Source organism: Primulina tabacum, chromosome 11, assembly GCF_025594145.1.
Source record: "Primulina tabacum isolate GXHZ01 chromosome 11, ASM2559414v2, whole genome shotgun sequence".
Lineage (NCBI taxonomy): Eukaryota > Viridiplantae > Streptophyta > Magnoliopsida > Lamiales > Gesneriaceae > Primulina > Primulina tabacum.
Genome location: NC_134560.1, coordinates 24,970,917 through 24,984,453, shown reverse-complemented (window position 1 = coordinate 24,984,453; position 13,537 = coordinate 24,970,917). Strand labels below are relative to the sequence as shown.

Sequence of the window (13,537 nt, the reverse complement as noted above, 5' to 3'; positions counted from 1 at the left end):
AGAACTATCCCACGCATGATTTAGAACTAGCAGTAGTGGTATTTGCATTAAAAATATGGCGCCATTATCTGTATGGCGAACGGTGTGAAATATATACGAACCACAAGAGTTTGAAATATTTATTCACACAAAAAGAATTGAATATGCGTCAACGAAGTTGGTTGGAATTAGTGAAAGATTATGATTGTGTTATGAACTATCATCCAAGTAAAGCCAATGTTGTTGCAGATGCGCTAAGTCAAAAGTCCAGTTCTATATCCGCAATGCAAGTACAAGAACAAATCCTATGGGATCTACAGAACTTAAGAATTGATGTTTTGCCAAAGGGAATTGCAATCCAATTATCATCTCTCATGGTTCGACCAACACTTGCCGACAGGATCAAGGCCGAACAAAGTACAGATAGTGAATTACAACAACTGAGGCAGCGAGATGAAGAAAAAGAAAATTTGAAGTTTGAATTGAATGGGGAAGGAATATTGACATATCGAGGTAGATTGTGCATGCCGAAATAAGGAACAATCAGGACCGACATTCTTATTGATGCACATGCTACTCCCTACTCAATACATCCAAGAGGCACCAAAATGTACAAGGATTTGAAACCATTATTTTGGTGTCCAGGTATGAAAAAGGACATTGCTCAATTTGTTGCACAATGTCTAACTTGTCAACAGGTCAAGACTTAACATCAAGGACCAGCAGGACTCCTGAAACCATTGCCTATTCCTGAATGGAAATGGGAGCATATTAGAATGGATTTCATTCTTTGTTTGCCAAGAACACAAAGAGGATTCAATGCTATATGGGTTATTGTGGATCGACTTACGAAATCAGCTCACTTTCTTCCGGTGAAGACCACATACACAATGAATCAATATGCTGAAGAATACATCAAAGAGATAGTGAGACTTCATGGCATCCCAATGTCCATTGTATCTGATAGAGATCCCAAATTTACGTTTGTATTTTGGAAGAGTTTACATCATGCTATGGGAACTCGATTGGCATTTAGTACAGCATTCCACCCTCAAACTGATGGAAAATCAGAACGAGTGAATCAAATCTTAGAAGATATGCTGAGGGCCTGTACTATTGACTTCCGAGGTAGTTGGGACAGTAAACTACCATTGGCTGAGTTTACATATAACAATAGCTATCAGTCAAGCATTGGAATGGCACTAGATACCGCATTATATGGTAGGAAATGTCGCTCTCCGGTACATTGGGATGAAATAGGAGAAAGAAAATTACTTGGCCCTGAATTGGTACAACAGACAGCCGAATTGGTAACCAAGATCAGAGAAAGAATGCACAGTGCCCAGAGCCAACAGAAAAGCTATGCTGATGTGCGACGTCGTCGATTGGAATTTCAGGCTGGTGACCATGTATTTGTAAAGATATCACCATTGAAGGGCATTTTTCGTTTTGGTAAAAAGGGAAAATTGAGTCCAAGATATATTGGTCCATTTGAAATCTTGGAACGAATAGGAGATAGGGCCTACCGAGTTTCTTTACCACCGAACTTGTCAAATGTTCATAACGTTTTTCATGTTTCCATGCTACGGAAGTATTTGACCAATCCTTCTCACGTTCTTCATTACGAACCGTTGGAACTTGCATCGAATCTCTCGTATGAAGAACGGCTGGTCCAAATCCTCGACAGGAAATCAAAAGTGTTACGAGGCAAGGAAATACCCTTGGTAAAATTGTTATGGCGCAATCATGCAATTGAAGAAGCAACTTGGGAGCGAGAAGACGAGATTCAACAAAGAAATCCTGAACTATATGGTACGTCAAATTTCGGGGACGAAATTCTTTGAAGGAGGGGAGAATTGTAATGCCTGGTTACTTGTACAAATGATAATAACGCGTTTATGTCGTTTATTATGTAGTTATTTAGCTCATTAGATTTCACGTGATGATTGAGGTATCAACATTGATATTGAACATGATTTTTATATTGTTCATGGTGTATTGAGAATGAATATATGTTTAAATAGTGAGAGTAAGATGTGTAGGTAGAAATAGTGTAATGAAGTTGGTAGGAAATGAGATGAAAATATGGTAGTTCTTACAAATTTTAGCATAATCATTTGAATATTGATCCAAATGGTGTGAGGCCTTAACCATTATAAAGCTAAGATATAATGCTACAACTTTCATGTTTTGGGATTTGTCCAAATCATTGTGGAAGACAAGCCAAAAGTGCCCCGAAGTGTGTCGTGTGTATCGTCATTCCTTCACTGACACATGTTGGGAGAATAAGCATAACGTTTTACTCAGACCTCCAAATGACATGAAACTGGCTACAACTTTCATGTTTACCACTTTTTCAGATTATGAAGGGAAGAGCTGTTTTCGGAGCGATCTTTGATGAAGCAGTGCGCAGAGGCAGAACATGTGGCGCCCGAGCGGTAGAAAATGACCGCCCGAGCGCCGGTGCACGAATTTTTGATCTTTAGGGCAGAATGTTTGGCGCCCGAGCAGTAATATATTACCGCCCGAGCTCCTCTGTGTATAAGAAAAGATAAGCTTCGACTTTCTGAGTCATTTCTTCAGTACCTTCCTTTCCTTAGCAGCAAGAACTCGAGGGAAACACAAGAAATTTTCCTCCAAGTGCTTTCTTCTTCATTCCCTTCATCATTTTGAAGTAAGAACTTAGTTCTCCATCACAAGAACTACATAAGGGTGTAAGTTTTCATCTCTTTTGGTTATTATAAATGTAGAGGAGCAAACTTCACCTAGAATAGACATAGTAATTGAATTATTGATATGTTTGACAGCATAGGAGCGAGAAACATCGTCTCAAACAAGTATTCGTACGCTTGGACTGTAAGTTGGCATGTTCTTGAAATAATACATGAGTAATATTATGATTTCAAATACTTCCCATTGATTATTGCTATATGTACATTGTTAGTATCTTATTGATGAAAACATAGCACCATATTCCATTGTTATGTATTAGATATGTAAGAAACTCATGAATATTGATGATGGGTGCTATGTTATGAACAAGAACATGAACATGAAAGGAAAATGACTGATTTTTACATGATATGGAGCTTGTTGACATAATGGGTGGTTTTAAGTCCACCAAACCTATTGGCCAATATATATTCATGGGGCGTGGGGTTGCCAAAGGTTGTTCCCTGACGTCCAACACAATAGTAGCTATATAATAAAGCAAGCATGGTAGTACAGGTCAAATAATGAGGCTCAAGTACAAAAATGAACATGAATATATTCTATGATTTGACATGATTTAAAGATTCGTTGTTGTCACGACTTGATATGTATGTTTCTTCGACGCATATTGATATGTATAAGTGCCAACTTATTGAGTTTTATAAACTCACGTAGATCATGTATTACAGGATCAGGTAGTGAAGAGACGTAGGATGCCGGTTCGCCAATGGATGCTTGTGACGTGCCTCACCTCGACAAGAACAGGGACGTTTTATTTTATAGCTTCCGCATATGTATTATAATGAAGTTGATGTCAGGGTTTGAAACAAGTTTTACGATGTTTATGTCTATGTATATAATGATACAAAATATATGTTGTATGTCAAAATACGATTATATGTACGTGTTATTGTTGTTGATTGAGTTGTTGGTATAGACAAAATATAGGGACATCATGCCAAAATTTTTATAAACCGTCAAATTGATGCCCCTTGTTTGAATCGTTTCATAATACAGATATATCAATCAAATCCTATTTTGATTATGGTAATCATGTCAAGTATAGAGTAAGGGTGTGACAATATGCCTTGAAGAACAGGCTCGATATGTCTAACAACGCCATGTATCATAATCAATTAAAATTCCAAGTCCCAGATGGTATCAGAGCCATGGAAATAGTTTGGTTTATGATTTAGCACTTTTATTCAATGAATATATTCAATATGAAAGAAACTGTTCAAAACAGTTTAAATGAAGAAATTGAATTTCGTGAAAACTGGATAATTGAACAAGCTGTTCCTCGAAATCCTAAAATAAATAGGGATTTGCAACAAGTTATACAAACTAATGAAATATCTGTTCAAATACAGTTCAATAATAAACAAAAAAGATTGCTTCCATCTTCTGTTTATACTAGATCAAAATCTAGTCATTCTTTTATTTCACCTCTAGATTATATGGTGGATATTCCACAAACTTCTAGAGCTTCTACTTCTCAAATCAGAGAAGAAATAAAATCTTCTGTTAATAACACTGTAGAAGATTTAATTATAAATCAAAACAATATATGAAACGATCTCGATTTTTTTTCCTTCTAATCTTAAATCATAAATTCTAAATTACTAAATAAAATAATTTAACATAATCAACCATCATAATAATTTAGCATATGAAATCTCAAGTGCATAAAATAAATCATAAATCATATCCTAACCAAAATTCCTAAATCGACCTTTGAAAGATCACTAACAATAAATTAAAGCATAAAAATATCTCTAATAAAAATCATTAACATAAGTCTTTAAATCATAAATCTATCTACCTAGTGCGGAAACATAAAGGCCCTCGGGTATGTACTGCTGCACTCGATCGACTCAATCGTCATCACCTCCAAAAATCATCAAATCTTGCATCATACAAACCTGGTGAATCTAAAGACTCAACACGTTCTAAACATGGATAACAAATAATATATATACATCCACATGCATTTAAAAATCATATTATTATTTAAAATAATCTTTTGAACATAAATAAATCATTAAAAATCATTTAAATATAATTAAATCATAAATAGTAAAATCATTTTAAAATAACTTTAAGCATAAATAAATCATTTAAAAATAGCTTTAATCACCATCATGAATCATATACCATAAAATCATTAAAATCATAAAGCTTTCAATCATATATCATTTTGGGTGAAGTTTGATCCTTGAAAGTGACTAGCTTTTATCATTTGGTCGACTGCAGTCTTAGCTTCACATGGCCCATGGGGTGTGCACTAGGCTCCACCATGGATATACGATCGTCGGGGTTCCTCCGGGGGCCTTTTCCCATGGACGGGTTCCCTCGGGGGCCTTTTCCCAAACATGGGTTCACTTTGGGGCCTTTTCCCCTCACGTTATCCCCACAAAATCATAAATCATATATTTTGTCACAGTCAATTCACATCCCTCAAAATATTTTTATTTTTCTTTAAAAACCATAAAATAGAATAACTTTCCAAAAATAACATTTTAGACAGTAAAAATTACACAGCTTTACTATAAATCATAAAATACCTCTTATCATCAAAATCATCATTTTAAATCATATAATATCATTTTGCAAGCCTTATGATCCTTCGAGACGCTGCCAAGCGTTTTCGTATTTTCCTAAGTGTAAAATTACTGTTTTGCCCCTGAACGTAAAAATTCTAGAATTTATCTTTTTCTCACTTTTAATGACATGGGATTATTCTAAATAATTATTTAAGCTTAAATATAATTTTTCATAATTTTATGAAGCTTTAAAACTAAGCTTTTCAATTAATTCTTTATTTAGCGTTTTGTGCGGCGATAAAATCTCAGATAAATCTATAACTAAATATTTTGATCCCAAATTTTAAACATAGTATTTTTATCATTTATTCTACCCTTCCAAATCATGAGCCACACCCGTGGACCCATGGATTCAATTTTAATCTTATAATTTTTGAAATTGACACACAATCGAACACACCGAACCATCTCCCAAAATACTCGACCCACGCCCAAGCCACCTCAAGCCAAACCCGAGCCAACCCATCTAGAAACCCTCCTGACCAAGCCCAGCCCGTGGAACCTAGCCCTAACTCGTTCAAACTTGCTTAGAACCAGACCCAACCTGCACATGGCTTGAACTAACGCCTATAGATTCCTAGTGAGCCACCACCGACCCCACCTGACCCTAACCATCCCTGGACCACGCCCAGACCCAACCAAGCCCAGCCCAGACCCTGGAACCCACGCACAAAGCCTCTGCCGGAAGGTACAAGCTACGCACGTGAACTTCCCTCTCGCTTAGGACTCTTGGCAAACTAGGACTCTCCCAGCCGAGCCATCACCGAGCCCTCCTGACCCTAACCGACCCTGACCACGCCCAGATCCAAGCCAAACCAGCCCAGGCCCTTGAACCCGCTCGCGAACCACCTTGAAGTGAACAGATGCATCGTGCTTGACTGCTTGTGTAACGTACCGTACTTTTAAACTACTGGAAATTTGCGGAAAAATAAAAATTTTCTTAAATATAAAATAAACTTTCAAATTGATCATAAATAAAGTTTGCTAGAGAAAAATACTTCTTTAAAGATCATAAGCCAAAACGTAAAATCAGAGTATTTTGAACATTTCAAAAAACTTAAAATGTGGCGGTCCTCGGGTTTAGCCTCCCGCTCAGTCCAAGCCAGCTCACTGGTCCTCACTTCTCATCTCTTCAAACTCATCCTCACCTGCATCGATCAAGTCTAATGAGTCTAAAGACTCAACATGTATAAACTGGAAGTAACGAGTACTACGTAATAAAATCACATGCAGCTTTAAAATATAACGTACATACTGGAACTTGAACTTGCATTCATAAGATTGAACATACGTACATACATACATAGACGTGCCATCAACATAAACTTTTCGTAAACATGCTTACTTCTTACATACTTGAGCATACATAATATCATGTTGCGTAGAGGCATGTTTCAAAGCAAGTGACCCATACATAAATTCGCCTGATCAGACTAAACCATAGTACTGGGCTGACAGGAAAAATCCACTACCACATACATGAGATCCCCGTTCATGCTTTAATGGGTGGATTGGTCTCTCGTCATGCTTTACCGCTTTTCAATCCTGATCTAAACCCGTTCATTCTTTAACGGGGTGGAGAGGTTCTCGGCCACGTTCACCGACTTCAAAACCCATTCATAAATTGGTCACATGACATTTAGCATACCTCAAAAATAGAACATTTTCTCATTTTCACGTCGAACATACTTACTTGGCGTTGAGGGATTCGTTGGACCTCGCTTGGGGTCACTGCTGCACCTACTAAGATGGTTACATGCACTTAACTTTCATAGCTTAGACGTAGGTACTCGTGCTCACCACCGAAGTATGAAAATAGCTTAAGACATTCTAGATCACTCGAGACTTGACCTTCTTAAATCATCGTACTAACCTATGACATCGAACCCCGAACAATCTCTAAAACGATGTCTGAACATTTCCCAAAAATAAAAGACATGAACTCACTATTGAACTTGAAAAGAAGAAAGAACCAAACATTTTTACAGATGGGGCCGCGCTCGGGCGGTAAGAAATTACCGCTCGAATGCCAGGTCTTCTGGACGCCTACCCTCGGACAGAAAGAGCGGGGCTCGGGTGGTAAAATATTACCGCTCGGGCGCCGAGTCTTCTGGACTCCGCGACTTAAGGCTTAATACTCCTAACTAAATCATACGAATCGTGAACCAATCAATCTCGACTTATCCTAGGACGCTATGACACTGACTCGACTCCATAAAAACATCTCAAACGATGACGCACACAAAACAAGCAACAAATCCGTAAACTCAAATTTTGACACCAATTGATTCCTACGATTTCTAATGCAACCAACGACTATCGACACAAAACAAAGCATCAAAACTCATCCCAAACTCAAACTCCATATACCTAAACAAAGCAGCAATCACCCGACGGTTCCCAACGAAGCTTGCAACAAATAAACTTCAAGAACACATCAATAGCATAAATTTTCAGAAAACGGAGTTTGAGCAGTTCCACGAAAAACACCATAACTCACTCAATATTTATCAAAATATTTCGAATTTTATATTAAATCGAAAGTATCAAAAAGGTCTACGTTTCATATGTTGAAAGATTTTCCAGAAAAGCAACCAAAAAATTGCAGTACTTAAAAGATCAGCAAAAACGTGTTTTTGAGATCCAAAAATGGTTTCAAAAGTGATCCAAACATAATTGCTCAAACTTCTACACATCACACATGTATTTTCTCGCATAAAAATAACGCAACACATAATATGACTAGAAAGACGCAGGAAAAACAGAATATACATGCCTTTAGATCTAAAACGTTACCAAAACGACGACTCCGACGGGGGAAAGAAGCGAGAGACGATACGGGACGAACGTGACGCGATTTTCTTTGAAAAAAACTCAACGAAATCTTGCTGAAAAATCAGAGGGAGGGGGCGGCTGCTCTATGGTAGAGGAACCCTAGGTTTTCGCTAAAAAAAAAGAAATGGAATGGGATGAAATGAAGAGTGTTTGTGTGCCGTATGTAGTGTGTGAAAATGTGTGGGTGTGCGTGTGTTAGTAGGTAATTAGGGAAAAGATTTTTTGCTTAATAAAATAATTAACATTCTAATTAAATATTAACAAAATACTAAATTTATTAAAATCCCCCAATAAAATAAAAATACACATGTGAGCAATTTTAAAACTTTTAAAAATCTTACCAATCACCTAATAAATAAATTAGGTTTTAAAAATTCTTAAATTAAATAAATCATTTAAAATACCCCATCCTTAACTTAAAATAAAATACCATATTTTAAAATTGCCAAAATCGTCGCTGGTCTCTTTTCCTCGATCCCGCATCGAATAACCGCCTAAAACATGAAACTCAAGAAAATATTTAACGTGCGTCACATAAACACAAATAATTTAAAATAATACAATTTCATAAATCATGCATCTCAAAAATCATTTTAAACTTGATAAATTTATTTAATAATTAAATAAATGCATGGGTTTTACATGTACTGATTTTGGAGTCTACAGTTCCTCCCCCACTTATATAAATTTCGTCCTCGAAATTAAATCTTACCAAACAACTCTGGGTAGCGGCTTCCTCATATCTGTCTCGATCTCCCAAGTGGTTTCCTCTACTGATTGATTCATCTACCGAACTTTTACCAACTTGGTCATCTTGTTCCGAAGTCTCTGCTCATGTCTGGCTAGGATTTGGACAGGTCTTTCCTCATATGACAGATCTGGAACCAACTGCAACGGCTCGTAGCTCAAAACATGCGAAGGGTTAGCTAGGTACTTCCTCAGCATTGAGGCATGGAACACATTGTGTACCCCAACCAGATTCGACTGGAGGGCAACACGATAAGCTAGTGTCCCAACTATGTCAAGAATTTCGAACTGTCCAATGAATCTCGGACTAAACTTGCCTCTCTTCCCAAATCTCATAACACCCTTCATGGGTGCTATCTTCACGAAAACATGGTCTCCAACGGCAAACTCTAGATCCCTTCTCCTCTTATCAGCATAGCTCTTCTGACGACTCTGGGCGGTCTTCATTCTGTCTTGAATCTTGACCACCACATCACTGCAGTCTGCTGAACTATCTCTCGACCAAGTTCTGCTCTCTCACCAACCTCATCCCAATGAATTGATGATCTGCACTTCCTTCCATACAATGCCTCGTAGGGAGCCATACTAATAGATGCTTCGAAACTATTGTTGTAGGTAAACTCCACTAGAGGTAGCTTCGATTCCCAAGTCCCATGGAAATCGATTATACATGCTCGCAATAGATCCTCCAAAATCTGAATCACTCGCTCAGACTGGCCATCTGTCTGAGAGTGAAAAGCTGTACTGAATAGCAACTTCGTCCCCATGGTTGCATGCAAACTCTTCCAAAAAGACGATGTAAACATCGGGTCCCTGTCGGACACAATAGAAACTGGGATTGCGTGCAATCGAACTATCTCTCTGATATAAAGCTCCGCATACTGCGTCATGGAGAAAGTCGTCTTCACTGGCAAGAAGTGCACTGACTTAGTAAGTCGATCCACTATAACCCAAATAGCATTGGATCCCTTGACTGACCTCGACAATGCAACAACGAAGTCCATGGTGATGTTCTCCCATTTCCATTCGGGGATAGGGAGTGGCTTAAGAATCCCTCCTGGCCTCTGATGCTCTGCCTTCACCTGCTGACAAGTGAGACATTCAGACACATATCGACGGATGTCTCGCTTCATACCTGGCCACCAATACAAAATGTGCAGATCTTTGTACATCTTAGTACCACCTGGGTGAGTAGAATACGGAGATGCATGTGCCTCTGACAAGATATCTTCTCTGATCAAATCAACACTGAGCACCCACATTCTACCTCTGTATCTTACAATACCATCAGCCACTATGTAGAGTACACTGCCTTTTGCCTCATCTTTTAGTCGCCATTTCTGTAACTGCTCATCTGAGGGCTGACCTGCACGGATTCAGTCAAGCAAGGAAGACTGAACTGTCAAATTAGACAGCTTAGGAGCCTTGCCCTTAGGATAAACCTCTAACCCAAATCTCTGAATCTCTGACTGAAGAGATCTCTGTACTGACAACTGTGCTACGACTGCAACTTTACGGCTCAAGGCATCTGCCGCAACATTAGCTTTCCCTGGATGGTAGCTAATTTCACAATCGTAGTCTTTTACCAACTCCAACTACCGCCTCTGTCTCATATTCAGCTCTTTCTGCGTGAAAAAATACTTGAGACTCTTGTGATCGGTAAATATCTGGCATTTCTCGCCGTACAAGTAATGTCTCCATATCTTCAAAGCAAAGACAACGACGGCTAACTCAAGATCATGAGTCGGTTAGTTCTTCTCATTCACCTTCAACTGCCTGGAAGCATAAGCTATAACCCGACCATGCTGCATCAACACTGCGCCTAACCCGAGCTTAGATGCATCGGTGTATAACACAAAATCTCCTTGTCCTGATGGAATGGCTAACACCGGCGCTTAAATAAGAGCTTGCTTCAAAGTATCGAAGCTCTTCTGGCACTCGCCATTCCATACGAACTTAGCATTCTTCTTTGTCATTGAGGTGAGTGGCACTGCTATCGACGAAAATCCCTGAATAAATTTCCTGTAGTAGCCTGCTAGGCCTAGGAAACTGCGAATCTCAGACGCATTCTTCGGCTCAACCCATTCCTGGACTGCTGCTACCTTAGCTTGATCCACCTCAATACCACTGCTAGATATTATATGGCACAAAAACGCTACCTTCTCCAACAAAAATTCAAACTTACTGAATTTCGCGAATAACTTACGACTCTGCAAAATCTGTAAAACTGTACTCAAGTGCTGATTGTGCTCTTCATGGCTCTTGGAGTATATAATGATGTCGTCAATGAACACTATGACGAACTGATCTAGGTAGGGCTGAAATAATCGATTCATGAGGTCCATGAAAATCGCTGGAGCATTCGTGAGTCCAAACGGCATCACTAAGAACTCGAAATGCCCATATCTGGTTCTGAAGGCCGTCTTATGAACATCTGCATCTTTCACCTTTTGCTGGTGATACCCCGATCGAAGATCTATCTTAGAGAACACTGTGGCTCCCTGCAACTGATCGAACAAGTCCTCGATCCTCGGAAGTGGGTATTTATTCTTGATCGTTACCTTGTTCAGTTCTCGGTAATCGATACACAGCCTCATGCTCCCGTCTTTCTTCTTCACAAAGAGCACTGATGCGCCCTATGGTGAGAAACTAGGGCGGATAAATTCCTTGTCAAGAAGCTCCTGAATCTTCTACTTGAGCTCTAACATCTCAGCTGGAGCTAGACGGTACGGTGCCTTAGAGATTGGCATGGTGCCTGGCACAAGCTCAATGGAGAACTCCACATCTCTCTCTGGTGGAAGACCTGTGACGTCATCTGAAAAGACGTCAGGAAATTCTCTGACTACTGGTACATCAGATATAGACAGAGTAGGCACATCAGGTGCAGAAATAATGCTGGCCAAGAATGTCTGACACCCCTTAGAAATAAGTTTCCGTGCCTGCATGCAAGAGATCATGCGAGGGAAATTCTCCATCTGGCTGGTTCAAATAGAAACTGCTCCATACCCAACGGTCTAACCAATACCGAGCTTTTCTGAAAGACAATCGGACTCGGTTCTTTGTCAACCACTCCATACCCAAAATAATATCAAACTTTGGCATCGGCAATACAATCAAATCGGCATACACTAGGTGGCCTTACAGCTCGAGATCGATGTCCCTAACCACGCTAGTAGCTGACAATTCTTCCCCTGACGGGACTGTCACTGAATAGCTCACGTCGAGTCCAATAGACTTGACGTCCAGTTGACTAGTGAACGTCTCCGAAATAAAAGAGTTAGTGGCTCCTGAGTTTATCAAGCCCTTCGTGGATACTCTGTTTATGAAAATGTTTCCAGTCAATAGCGTCGTGTCTGGGTTCGCCTCCTGAGCATGCATGGCGAACACTCTCCCCTGGGTTGGCTGCCTCCACTGTGGGCACTCCTTTAGCATGTCATCACTAGATCCACATTTGAAACATTTGCCCGACCCATATAAACACTGCCCCAGGTGCTGGCGGTTGCACTTCGGGCACACTGGGTACTCCGGCCTCTGAGGAGCCTTTGGCTGTGGGATAGGACCCTTGCCTTTCGGCGGTCCCTGATATGGATTCTTCCCTGCCTGCCCCTGGAATGGCCTCTTGAACTGAGATAACTGTTGCTGCTATTGCTGTGGTGTCTGATAGGGCCTCTTGCCCTTCCTATCAACCTCGATATCTTTCTGGTCCTGCTCTGTCGCCAAGGCTCTAGATACGGCAACTGCGTAGGTAGTCAGACTAGCAACTCTCACATCACGGCGCAAGATCGGCCGCAAACCATCCATGAAATGCCTCAGCTTCCCCTGGACATCATTAGCTATCAGGGGAACAAAGTGGCACCCCCTTTCAGACTTCCTGACAAAGTCTGCCACGCTGCTGTCTCCCTATCGCAGCGTCATGAACTCCCTGGTCAGTCTGGATCATACTTATTCAGTGGAGTACTTGAAGTAGAATACCTTCTTAAATCCACTCCACGTCAGTGTTTGCAAGTTAACTGACACTGATGCACTTTCCCACCATAGCCTGGTGTCTCCAGTCAACAAGTAGGTGGCGCACCTCACCCGGTCTGCATCCTGCAGCTCCATTAAATCAAATATCACCTCGATGAACTTAACACATCATTCAGCTATCTTCGGGTCCGTAGTCCCCGAAAACTCCTTTGGGTTCATCCTCCTGAACCTCTCATATACCGCCTCTGGTCTGGGCCTAGCCCCCGCATCAACTGCAGCCTGGTTCCCCGAAAATTGTGCGAAGAACAGGGTCATTCCTGCAAACATCTGTGCCTGCATATCTGGCGGTGGAGGAGGTGTAGTGTCTCTCCCCTCCTCTTGAGCCTCTCTATCCTCATCCCTAGCTTCACGGTTAATCAAACGTCTGGGAGGCATATTTTTCCAACAATTTACCCAACACGCAAACCGAATATGCATGAACATAATATCAATAGCATAAGATGCACGTAAATTGAACTTAAAACATGGACATGCTGAAATCATGACTTAATGATTAATACATAACATAATTCAAAATTTTAAAACTTATAGACTTAAGGTGTGGCTTCGTGATCTTCTCGCAACTGGCAGTAGGCACAACCCTTTACAAGAACACCGCTCTGATACCAACTGTAACATACCGTACTTTTAAACTA

General features: G+C 40.1%; 1 pseudogene; it reads left to right on the top strand.

The window, feature by feature from the left end:
- The window catches only part of LOC142519704 (uncharacterized), a 101,304-nt pseudogene that overhangs the window by 1,582 nt on the left and 86,185 nt on the right, over positions 1 to 13,537 (top strand).